The sequence below is a fragment of the Anticarsia gemmatalis genome, chromosome Z (genome assembly GCF_050436995.1).
Source record: "Anticarsia gemmatalis isolate Benzon Research Colony breed Stoneville strain chromosome Z, ilAntGemm2 primary, whole genome shotgun sequence".
Lineage (NCBI taxonomy): Eukaryota > Metazoa > Arthropoda > Insecta > Lepidoptera > Erebidae > Anticarsia > Anticarsia gemmatalis.
Window position 1 is genome coordinate 21,038,364 of NC_134776.1, and position 13,016 is coordinate 21,051,379.

The 13,016-nt window shown below is 34.8% G+C and overlaps 1 protein-coding gene and 1 long non-coding RNA gene across 2 annotated transcripts in view; one reads left to right on the top strand and one right to left on the bottom strand.

Annotated features, from left to right (window-relative positions):
* Nucleotides 1–13,016, top strand: part of LOC142986346 (Krueppel-like factor 6) — a 175,138-nt gene that overhangs the window by 86,753 nt on the left and 75,369 nt on the right. The window lies entirely within an intron of this gene.
* Nucleotides 1–13,016, bottom strand: part of LOC142986347 (uncharacterized) — a 100,183-nt gene that overhangs the window by 19,834 nt on the left and 67,333 nt on the right. The gene's annotated exons all lie outside the window — the stretch shown is intronic.

The following is a 13,016-nucleotide window of genomic DNA, read 5'->3' on the forward strand; positions in this document are numbered from 1 at the left end:
TGGGAACAAGAGTACGTGAGACAGTATCGTTAAAGTCGATGTTTTCCCATAAACGGCATCACAATGGTTTGTCGTCACTTTGTTGTTCAACAGTTCCTCTTATGTAATGTTGCGACAGTCGCACCAAACAGAACACATAACACATGAATATTTTATTTTGGCTACCTAGTTGCTCACCGCGGCTTTGGCCAGGAAAAAAGTAAGAAATAAAGTCTATCCTAGGAACAATATGGGAAAAAATTGTGTATACTAAGTCTATGTAATTTTTTTGTCTCATTATTATATTATGGTATTGTAAACCTTTGAATTTTCATCGCATAATAATATACTGTCTTAGTCTTCTATCACCTCCACCACCAAATTTTACCAAACTCGCTTTTGACAAGACACACAAATACGTACAAACACACATCTACAATATTTCTTATATCGTCAATTTAAGCTTAACAATTATTTAAATATCCTTTTCTAATATATCTGAAAATATAAACTGCATGAAAATGGAAGAAATGCAAGCAATTCAATACAGTAAGAGCCTTATATCATGGCAGGAAGGAAAAGATATGCAAGGGTCGTAGTGAGTATCGATCTCTGCCTACTCCCATGGGAGGGAGGGGTGATGTTATGAATGTGAGAGGAATATCGCATTCGCTCAGACACCTTGAAGCATTTAGACTTTATCATAAAATGATAGCAAAGACTTTTTGCTTTTTAATAGTGGTGAGTCTATTCGTTAGTATAAAGTAGAAAAACCCTCTCTCGGAATATTTTTTATTATCTATCTATCGTGCATTTCTTTGCACTTTTTCTTTGCCGTTAAGATATACGTCTTACAATATGGATATGTTATTACTATTATTATAAATGTGAAAGTGTATTTGTTAGTCCTTCTCTAACATCTCAACGGCTAGAAAAGTTGGATTTAAACGGTTATAATTTGGGACGATCTAGCCACTTTTTAGCCAAAATAGACGATGCGGGCGAAGTCGCTAGCCTAGGCTAGAATTTAACTAGTATTTTCCCATATATGTAGACAAACACCACTTTCTATAACGGCTACAAACTTTTCTGCATCTTTTACGTGTAATCTGGTGCGTAGATAACCAAAAATATTTCTTGATGTAGTCTCTTATTTTTTACAAAAACATCTATAATTCTAGCTTCAGTAAACCCTACAAGCGAAACACCACAAAACCATACCATTTAACAAAATAGCCGATCGTCATTGAAAACTAAAATAGCCGGTCAATTGGAAACAAGCTATCATCAACTCTATACCTAAGTGATACGGTTGATATTTGCGTGTACATTTTGGTGGTATACAGAGCACGTATGATCGACAATGGCGGTGTATTTAGCGGGTGACCGTGAGGAATGCTCATTGTATCGCTAGTGATATGATTCAGTCTTTTGTGTGATGTTCGAGAGTAGATGGGATAGAGATTATTTCTCTGATTGTTGAAGGAATGTTGCACTGTAAACGATCGGTGAAACGATTAGCTACAACTATCGATCTCTGAGTAGCTATCGAGAAATTTTGTAAGAAAACTGGCCAGGGTCGAAGTTGACAAATATTTGAAAGCCTGCTTGCTGTATGTATTATTTTATCTTAAAGGTTATAGTGATTAACATGTTACGTCAAAGCAGCAATGTACTGAATAGTGACCATCAATTTGACGTACACAAGTTGTCAACTGAGATACGTAACAAGCCTGCGTGCTCCTAGTGGATATCCCAAAAGCTATTTTGAATGTCAGACATTTGCTCATCGTCAGGGCTAATTGAAGAAAATCACGCTACAGTTAAAAAAACGATGGCGTGAGTATCTTATGGATGGGAGGTCGTATTGTGATATTTAAGCTAAGTCTCTCTGCTAATGTAATGGAGAGCAAAACTATTGCCACCTTTTCGGTCACGTTACCAAACTCCAGGCTGCTATTAAGAATATTTTAAACCAATTGCACTTTGCCTAATTCGATAATCGTACCTGAGTCCTGATGAGCCCTCTGTAATGTGGCAGTCAGTAAATAAACTACTATAACTCTATTAAGATTCTCCACTACGATTCTTCATTATAAATACATACATACATACATATTTATATACAATAATCGTACCGTTTTTGCATACAAACAGGTACTGCGGCATTCCTACGATAGATTACGTCACCTTAGGACGATTACACACGAACAATTTGTTCACGATTCGCAAAACCGATACTCGATTAACGAAAGTAAAAGATGGGTATATCCTAAATGCGTTAGTGTGAGCGAGATAGATATCTTTCTCGATGTGTGTCTCTGAGTTGTGTGTTTCTTGCCAATTCATCTTGTTGGATGTTTTTTGAAACTGGTAGTAATTTCATTCATTGATTATGAATGACCAACTATATTATGATTTAAACTTAAAATTTATTTTGAGTACATTAATCTCTGCGAAGAGTGCAATTGCTAATCGCGGCTACAGGTTCGATTTTAGCGTCGAAAAAATGCTATAGACAATTTTCTTTGAAATGTTGTTAATATTAGCTTAGAGTTAGGCTTTCTATCCAGTATATGGCAATAGGCCCCTTATTACTTAAGAAAAAACTTTAAAAACAGTAAAAATTCAATTGTTTTTAAACACACTTGATTACACTTTCGGGCATAACCTAAAGGGAAAATTAATAAGTAACTATCGAATATAATTTCCACTATCACTCACTCTACAATAATATTGAATATATACTAGTTATATACCCCGGCTCTGTCTGCTATTGAAGCGAAGATATAGTGCCTTAGGACATGCGGTTATTATTATATCATGAATAGACGACGATTACCGAGACTGGCTATTGTCGGGCTATTAAGTCTGTGGCAAACTAATGGGAATTGAGTGTCTAGTCTATATTGAATCTTACTTAATATATTTGCGAAATTTTGGAAGTCTGCACAGGTGTTATAATGACTCTAACGCAGTGGTCTACAGTCGGTACTATCCAGTATCGAGAGAGTTTAACATTTAAAATCGTCGTTTAAGCTCTGTCAAGTTTTTTGGCAGTTTTGACATTCTGTTTTCATTGGCTAAAGAATCGAAAGGCGACATTGAAATTTGTCTCTCCTGAAAAGTTGCTAAACTGCAAATTAATGAAATTTGACAGTATTGTAGCTTAACAGTAATAATATGTTAGAGTAACACAAGCTATTTATTATAGACAGAGTTAGAGCACATATAATATAAGGCCCTTTTCTCATAGGCAGAGATGAAATAACAAAACAAGTAACAGTCACTTAATTCTTCTTCTCGGAAAAACTTTATGGTACTTAAAGAAAAACATATTTTAAAATGCAATATATTCGTTTAATGTCAGTGTGCATTTCCATATGAAAGACTTTATTTTATATGTTGCAAAAGGTTAAATAAGTAAATGGAGGGGAGTGAACGCACTCGAAAGACGTACACAGATCATATCGGTGATGTCCTATAAAAGGTCATGTGCGTAGTACTCGTAACCGGCGGTCCTGTATGACAACATGTATGGATGTGAGTGAAGCAAGGGAAATTTGTAAAGATCGTACCAAGTGGTGTTCTCCGGTCTTTGCCTACCCCTATGGGAAGAAGCCATGATTTTTATGTATGTATGTATGTATGTATAACTGGGATAATTTTTAGTTATGAAAAATTGTAGACTTTATGTGTTTAACTATACGTTTTCGTGGTTTGTATACATAATACTTAATTGCTAAACAGATCTTAAACGATTTGATCAGAATTTAAAACTTAGGATTTTAAGTATATAATTTTTGGTTTGAATGTGATGCAGGGAAATAAGTTTGTAGGCACCATATGTTACTTTGGTATCTCTACCTATCTTTAGAGTAAAAAGACGTGATTTTACACGTAGATGGGTAAAAATACATTTATGTATACAGATTAATATCTGGTTCAGATAATAAATTGGCTAAAATAAATCAAAATGACCACTTCACTTCAATTAAAGTAAATGAGCCTTTTTGACACAGCTCGATATCCTTTTCAGTTTTCATTTCATTTAATAATTTAAAATACATTTCAGAGATTATATTAAGTGAGAGCATTTTGTTGGTAAACAGTTTCTGCTTGTATAACATCGCGGATTGATTTCCAGAGATACCTAACTACAGTAACTACTAACATAGATTTTACTGGATTAGCACTTAGTTTTCTATCCATCTACATAGTTCACTTGTCTATCTATTCGGACAGATAGATATGCAGGTATACTGGAAATCTTGTGACTTGTGTCTAGATAGCCATTAATAATAGACAAGTATATCATATGTTAGTACAGTATAACTATTTTTTTTATAAAAGATCTTTAACTAGTTTTTATGTGAATGAGTAACAAAAAAACAACCACACATCCATCCATCCAAACGAATTATAATAATACTAGCTGACACACGCAGCTCCGCTCGCGTTTGAACTTTCTCCTACCTGCCCCCATAAGGCTTATAATTATTGAAAAGCAACACATTTATTTACATTTTCCTTCCTTAAAATGCCTAACGTTTCGGCGCAGGTTGCACTCGCCGTGGTCCGTGGTGAGTCAGCCTGGGACCACGGCGAGTGCAACCTGCGCCGAAACGTTAGGCATTTTAAGGTAAAATGCGTGTTCGCGTTAATTCCCGTATTCTATTATACATTAAACATGCAACGCGAGAGTTTAAAAGTTATGATTTTCCTTCCTTTTACCCTCATTAATCTGTTTTTGAAAAACAAAGTTGCCTATATACCCAGCCTCTATTTTTGAAAAACAAAGTTGCTTAAGTTGATCCCCCGCTTCTAACATTTTTGTTCAAAATTTCTTTAAAATAAATCTAGCAGTTTAGTCTCAAAAGCTTGGCAAACAGACGATTATTTATATAGATTTTGCATTTACAAAGGATTACAAACTTTCCCATGTTAGTTTCGTCATGACAACATTGTAATTGTTGCGAACGAATCGTTAGAGCGAATCGGTTTTTATTCTGCAACATCCTACCTTATCGTGATATCAGTAGCTAAAGGACTACCCACTGACACGCAAACACTTTTTTATACCCATGCCATATATTATCTAGCCGAAAGATTTACCCTCTTATTCATAAAAATATATGAAGTTATAAAAGGCTTATAAACTGTTTTGTTTCTTACACTCCTTAGCAAAATGAAAAAGAGAAAACATATTATAGTAGCTTTTTAACTAAAATAGGTTTATAGTGTGTTTATGAATAACATTTACCGTGTTAAAATTCTACCTAAGCTAAGCATACCTAATTCGGCATATTCCTAGTTGTCACCTCTAGCACTGTGCCTACTGGGTGACAATTGGGAATTTTCTTCCTACTTTTATTCCCAGATGTAACCCGGGGGTGTTAGAGAGGACAACTGGGAATTTACTGCTCATTCCATCTATTCTACCTATTAAGCTTTCCTACTCTTATATAGAAGGAGTGAAGCTTTATCTTAACCTTTCAAACGTCGATAGTAGATAAAATTCAACGAAAAAATATATATCTTATTATATTGTCTGCTAAATATAATAAAACTTTAGTTGCAAACCAAATTTAAAACTGTGTTACGATTTTCATTTAAAACGACTTAACATTTCGACCTGGGTCTCAGGTAAGCAAACTAAAAAAGGAGGATTTAATACCTGCATTTTTTCTTAAAAATATGTAACCAGTTACAAAAAAATATGTAAGATGATTCACAATTTATAGGTTATAAGTCCACGGCCGCCGTTTCTTTATTTTTCATATTTTTGAAAATGCCACTCGACGCCCACTATGGCATGTTGACGCACAACTCAAAAGGTTAAATTAATCTACATTCTTGAGATTCCCATTAAATGTTATTTTTAAGACGACTTGATACTCAGTTGGCTGTTTAATTATTTTGTAGGGGAAATTAAGCGGTAACCTTTACTTAAGTTAAAGAAAGCTATATTTTTCGAAGACTCCAGTCTAAGATATAAGACAGGTTTTTCTGCTGTTATGACTAATGACGCTATCATCGATATAATTAATTATTTGTTTATAAAAACTTGTTCTTCCTTTCTTTTCAGCATAAAAACTACGCTCAAGAGCCCAATTTGCTCTGTAACCAAAAAATAGCTCACTATCTATAATATAGAAAAGTCTGTCTGTCCGTCAGTAAAGTTAACCGTTATATATATCAGCTTAGCCTTTTTTCCAAGCTATGTTGGAGTCGGCTTCCAGTCTCACCGGATGCAGCTGAATATCAGTGTTTTACATGGAGCGACAAAGTTAACCGTTATACTGCTCAACATATAAATAGATAAAGACCCGGGACATAGTCTAACTACTACTACTTACTAAGCCCAACTACAGCTAGTATATAAACCCTTGCATTTCAAAACCCTTTACATCAAAGCGGGAACGCGGCCTTACATACCGGCTCAGTCGCGTATAAAACCTACATATATAATAATACAACATAGATATAATCGTATGAAGCTACGAGACGATGCGACGCCATAGCTGTACAGGCTTACGCTAGCGACGACAGTCAAATGAGCGATACTAGTTTAACAAATTGGTTTATTAATTTTAATTGAATTTTACTTTAAATCTATATATGACTCAAAGGTGACTGACTGACATAGTGATCAATCAACGCTCAGCCCAAACCACTGAACGGATCGGGCTGAAATTTGGCATGCAGGTAGATGTTATGACATAAACATCTGCTAAGATAGGATCAATTTGATCAATGCTTCTACCAAGTGGATTAAATAGAGGATGAAAAATTTGTTTCAAAATTCTGTCTTGAGTCACAAACAACGCGGATGAAGTCGCAGGCAATGGCTAGTGTATAAATAAATGCACAATTCTCTACAGTCGGTACTGTTTAGTCTTTTAAAATGTGCTGTCATAATAGTTCCTACGAAGCCCGGTAGAGGCACTATACAGATTTTTGTGTTGAATTTCTCAATAGCTGGCCGGTTGTCGGTAGTAGAGGTAGCCAAATGAGCGACACTACTTGTAAACAAATTGGTTTATTAATTTTAATTGAATTTTACTTTAAATGTGTAAGTGACCTTTACCGGGTCAAGTTTTGGTTAATTAGCACACGTATTAAAGTTAAATTCAGCTGGTATGAAGCACCTTTTGAACGACGGGTGAAATAAAAATGTGTATGTTTTAAATTATGATTTTTATTTACATTCAGTAGTAGAGCAGTGATAGCCGAGTGGTTTAAGTTAGCACCTCCCACGCTAGTGGTCGGAGGTTCGAATCCGAGGCAACACACCAATGATTTTTCGAAGTTATGTATGTATTAGAAATAATTATCACATGCTCCAACGGTGAAGGAAAACATCGTGAGGAAACCTTGCATGCCTAAAAATTTGTTGAATACATTTATTGAGGGCATGCAAAGTCCCCAACCCGCACTTGGCCAGCGTGGTGGACTCAAGGCCTAACCCCTCCCTCAATACGGAAGGAGACCCTTGCCCAGCAGTGGGACAGTAATGGGTTAAATTTATTATTTATTATTATTATTTTTATTTTATTACACCCGGCGATTATGATTTTTTTATTTACATTCAGTAGTAGAGTAGTGAAGACTACGCTATACATAATACAAATTATAAGCCTCTAGCTTTTTTCTTAAAGTAATTTTATACATCAATCAGCAATACTAATAAGTTGAATTTTGAATCGCGAAATCCCAAACAAGATAACAAAAAAGGGGGTAAAATACCTGCATTTAATTTTTTATGCAAAGATATGCAGTTGCGCAAAAAGTATGATGAGTCATTTATAAGGTTTTAAGTTCACGGCCGAGGCGTTTCTTTGTCATATTTTGTGTTGAAACATTTGATAAAAAAGGCATACTGTAGCGTGATTCTGTACAGTCGATACAGTCAAGTATCGAAAGTTTGACATTTCAAATGTACTGCCAAAATAGTTCCTTCGACGCTCGTCAGAGGCGCTGATCAGATTTTTGTACAAAATTTCTCAATGATAAGCCGGTTGTCGGTAGTCAATAGTAGTAGAGAATCGAGCTACTGGTTCGTGGCATTATCGTTCATACGAAAGTGCCAAAATTAACATTACCATGTAATATTTTTTGTTTCGAATTTAAAGTCATGTTAATGATGAAATTAGGTCCACTGATAACCGTAGTTTTACCGTTAACAAGTATTAAGCATATTTATATCATCTATCATCACAAACTTTCCCATTTATAATATAAGTAGGATCTTTCAATAGGGTGTCCATGACAAAAAATAAATAGAAACGATCTTTCAATAACACAAATCTCTTGCTAAAGCCATTTATTGCAAGAAAGATCAAAATTTTTATGAATAAGTAATCAAAAGTTCCATGCTCCATTGAAAAAGATAAAATATTTTAAAATTGACCGGACAATGGGTTATGAAAGGTTCTTTATTAAGTTCATCAAAGTTACCTAGAACTCTTTCGAAGCGTTGAATAAAAGCTAGGAATCTTTTCGATTCAAGTCACTTTTGATGCGAAAATTTCTGCTAATTAAAAAAAATGCCTCTTTAATAAATAAGTGAAATTAGCACTTATGACATGTGTAAATTAATTTGAAAATCTACCTGTCTGTTATTCTTTAACAAAAAAAGTACTTACATGTTTTGATTAAATTTTGCATTGAGATTGCTGAAGGCGCGGTTTAACATCGGACTAAAAAAAGTCGTAAAAAATTTCGAATCAAAATATATGATGAATCTATGCATGTTTGTTACTCAAATACTATAAAACTGATTTCAATGAAATTTGGTACACAGATAGTTTACAACCTGGATTAACACATACGACATTTTAACACCTTGAAAACTTTTCAGACAGACGAACTCTGGCATAATTTAGTATACTACAATGGCATAAAAAAACCACGCATGCGTAGCCTCTAGCAATAAGCTGGTAACATAATAAGTATAGAATATCGTTACGTACCGCTTTTCTCAGCAAAATTGCGTTTATTCACATTGTTGACGTTATAAATTGTGGCCACTTATGTTGCATATGAGCTATTGTAAATATTGTGCAACGACCTAACGTGTGCCTTTGAGACATTCTGGCTTTGAACTTACTATTACTTACTACGAAATAGGCTATGAAGGTACAAGATATCTAGTATATTGTTTCTAGTAAGACGCTTGAAAATACGGTACTGATACCAAGCTTATATTGCATCTTGAATGACTTTTTTCACTAGAATATGAGATCCATACTATAATATTATAAATGCGAAAGTAACTCTGTCTGTCTTTAGTCTTTGATACCTGAGAAAGGAAGGCTACTTTTTACCCCGGAAAAATGACGCATTCCCATGGGAAAAATCAGATGGCGAACGAAGTCGCGGGTAAAAGCTAGTTTTAAATATTATAGCTTGGTTTACCCCTTTAAATTATTCTAAGGGAACGAAGTCGTGATGAGTAGCTCTATTCTCTACCTGTATTGACTATTGGCAACCGGCGAGCTATCGAGAATTTTTGCACCAAGACCAGATCAGCGCCTCTAGCGGGCTCTGTGGGAACTATTTTGGCAGTACATTTTAAATGTCAAACTTTCGATACTCGACAACACCGAACGTAAAGAATTGCGCTACAAAAGATAGTTTTATGTACTATTCGCAAAAGAAATACGTTTATTATTTCAAATTAAATGCTATGTAACTATCAAATATGATATACTAAAAATCGTACGGTGATGAAGTTATGTATAAAAGTCACTAATGTTGTAATTAGAGTATCGTATCCTCGGAAGCAGTTGAAGTAGCATACAGTTCCCGGTATTTTGCTTTGAAATTAAAATGTTATTTAAACGAATATTTGCGAGGAAATTCTCAGCTGTTGGGTCAGTATTATTGTTTAAGCTGTAAAGTGAAAAGCTTATTCTCGCGTTTGTTATTTACCTCAATTTAACGTCTGGTTAAAAGTAAAACTAGCTTTAATCATCAATATTGATCTACCTAGTAAAATTTTACGTGGTAACAAACAAAAAAAAATACAGTCGAATTGAGAACCTCCTCCTTTTTGGTCGGTTATAAACCAACCGCTAGACTATTATTGTAACAGGTGAAAACAAAGATTATTTTTTATTAAGGCCTTTAAAGAAAGAAACTAGCACTTCTGATACTATTAACTATCCGAAGCACGAAGTTGTTTAACTTTAATAGATAAAGTGTATATGTGGCTTCGACCACAGTAGTTTTACCCATCTAAAGAATGTCCGTGCTGAAGATGGCTTAACCCGCCGATGAATGACTGATTAACGAGCGCTACTGGCTACAATAATAAGCGTCTTGCTATTCTATTTGAACATTCCAATTTTTACTACCTTATAAATAGCCCGAAAAACCTTACAAAAAATATGCATACATAATCATACCTAGAATTTCAAAATCAGACAATGGATCTCGCAAATAGAATTATGATCGTTACAACCATGTTTGTATGTATGTATGTATGTTTAAATTGATATCTTGGAGCATTGAACCGTATGTCATCCGCGGGTACGTGCGTCGCCTCGTAATCGACGAGTCAGCTAGTGAATGGCATTCCTTAGCGTTGTTGCATAAACAATTGATAGTAGTCGGACTTTACATGTGCGGTTTTACTTCGCTAGATAACATTTATTTTGCTTGACAGATTGTAGCTATTCTTTTAAAATGGCTTACGAAGAACCTAAAGTTTTCTGCTTAACTTGTACTTTACCTGTACATACTTCATTATTTCGATCAAGGAATTAGTGGTCTCTTATTCATTTACAATCAAAATTGCGCCAAAAACATAGGTATTGTGGTAACTACTAGATACTTTAATTAAGTTTACGCTTGCTTGTATTTCCGCCTGTGTTTATTACTGTTATAGTGGGTGACCGTAGCTTGTCTCTCTTGAGCCTATCTACCTATCGCCGTGCCACTATCTACCTATCGCCGTGCCAATATATAAATCGGTTTTTCCGACAGATAGATCAATCTTGGTGTACCTATGGTGTAAATTATGGAGGTAGATCGGAAATATTTATAAAAGCGGCTAAAAAATCACGTATGTTTTATGGTAGGCCCTTTATTCTGTCTTTTAGTAGTTGTAGACAGCGAATTCACAATAATAAGGTCTCGTTTTTACCCTTAGGGTAGCAAACCTTAATTGACATGTTATAATAAAGACATAAAAAATCTAATACGTTCCACATATGAAAGAATCACCATTAACAAAGTTTGATTCAAAATAATCCCTAAAAATCAAGATGATCTCAATACGGCTATCGAAAGATCGCGATTGCGAGTACTACACAGCGTTTCATTCAACAGTCCATAACATAAATGTTTTCAATTAACCCCCCACTTCTCCCCCCCACTCACTGCTGCCATCTAGCGGCGTGTTACCTTTCGTTCGCACTTCTCAGTACCGATATTGTAAACATGTGTTTCGGTGAAAGATGTGTTAGTGTTTGTTACCTTCGCTTAGTAGTACAATGTAAATATTATCCTTATGTTGGTAGACTAGCTGTCTAGCTGTTTGGTGAAAGTAAAATAACATAAAAATATATATTTCAATTTCAATGATGATTTTTGAAAACGAAGAAGCCAATGGTAGACCCTAGTGATATTATATCCTAATACCTAAACTATTATTAAGTTTTAACAGTTTAAGCAAGAAGTGTTAAAAACGTACATACAAGCACAGATTTCTAAAAACTTATCCTACGTTACGAATTCTATGAAATAAGATTTCACTATGAAGTTAGAAATTAGATACTAGCTAATGACACCATTTTCTTAGCCTAGCTCACCATTGCATGAAGATCATTAAATTAATTGGAAATTTTTTTTTAGAAATTAATCTTTTTTCTGTAATCTGGCAATGGCGACCACTTTTACTTCTGCACCATTATCGTCCTTTATTTCTCCTTCACAATACTATCTATCGAAGACATAGAGTGAAATATGATCAACACTTCATAGATATATCAACACGAACGTCTTAGCTCGAGTTTCCTTCATATTCCGTAGAACACGTCGAAGCACCATTCATGTCATATCTTATTGCAATGCCAGTGTCAGTATACCAATGTAAGGGGCATTGTATTCGGTAACTTGTAACCTAGGACTAGAAACTGATGTTTGTAGATCTATAGATCTATTTGTTTTCTATAGGTACTAGTATTACAAACGCTAAAGTTTATCTTTGTTACTGAATCTTGCCAAAATCGGAGTTTGATGAAATATATAGCAGAAAGATTTAGATGAAGATATTTTTTTAGATGCTAGATAATAAAAAAACTGTGGCTATCGATATAATGATGTACCATAATCCGGACAAGCAGACGTATAGCCAATTTAAGTAGGCAATGGCAATATTGACTCACTTTTTGGCGCAGTGGTTCAGGTCGCCAAGCCGCTTGCCATTGCGTCGGGAGGTCGTGGGTTCGTCGTAAGCTATTTGTGCGGAATCCACAAATAATTGTTTCGCGTCTGGTTGTACTGTTTGTCCGTTGTTTGTATGTTTGTAAAAGTCCCCGCGACACAAGAGCAATTCTTAGTGCGGGAGTTGGCTTTTAAACAAAAAAAATGAACCAAGCCACAATATTGAAGATTATCTAAAGCAGACATTTATAGCATCCAGTTTCACAAAATCAAACACTATTCCCTGCTACAAAAACCATCAATCACAAGAACAGTGTCAAAGGCATTATGCCACCAATATGTAGATGTGATGACCAATCAAGGCCCGAGCTCGCACATCGATCGAGGCGAACTAATCGGAAACCTTTGATCGACTTGCATGTTATCTATCCTATCACTTGCTATTGTATTTGTACTTAAAGTTTTACAAGTTCTGGTTATGTGTTAGATAGCTTACCATGTGAAAAATAAACATTGGTTTTCATATTTTTGATTTAATTTTCAGATAGCTTATTGCATGAAAATTGAACATTCGTTGTCGTATTTACTGATTTACTTTAGCAGGTAGGATTTTAAAATTTTCATGGCTTTTACTTTATCTGGAA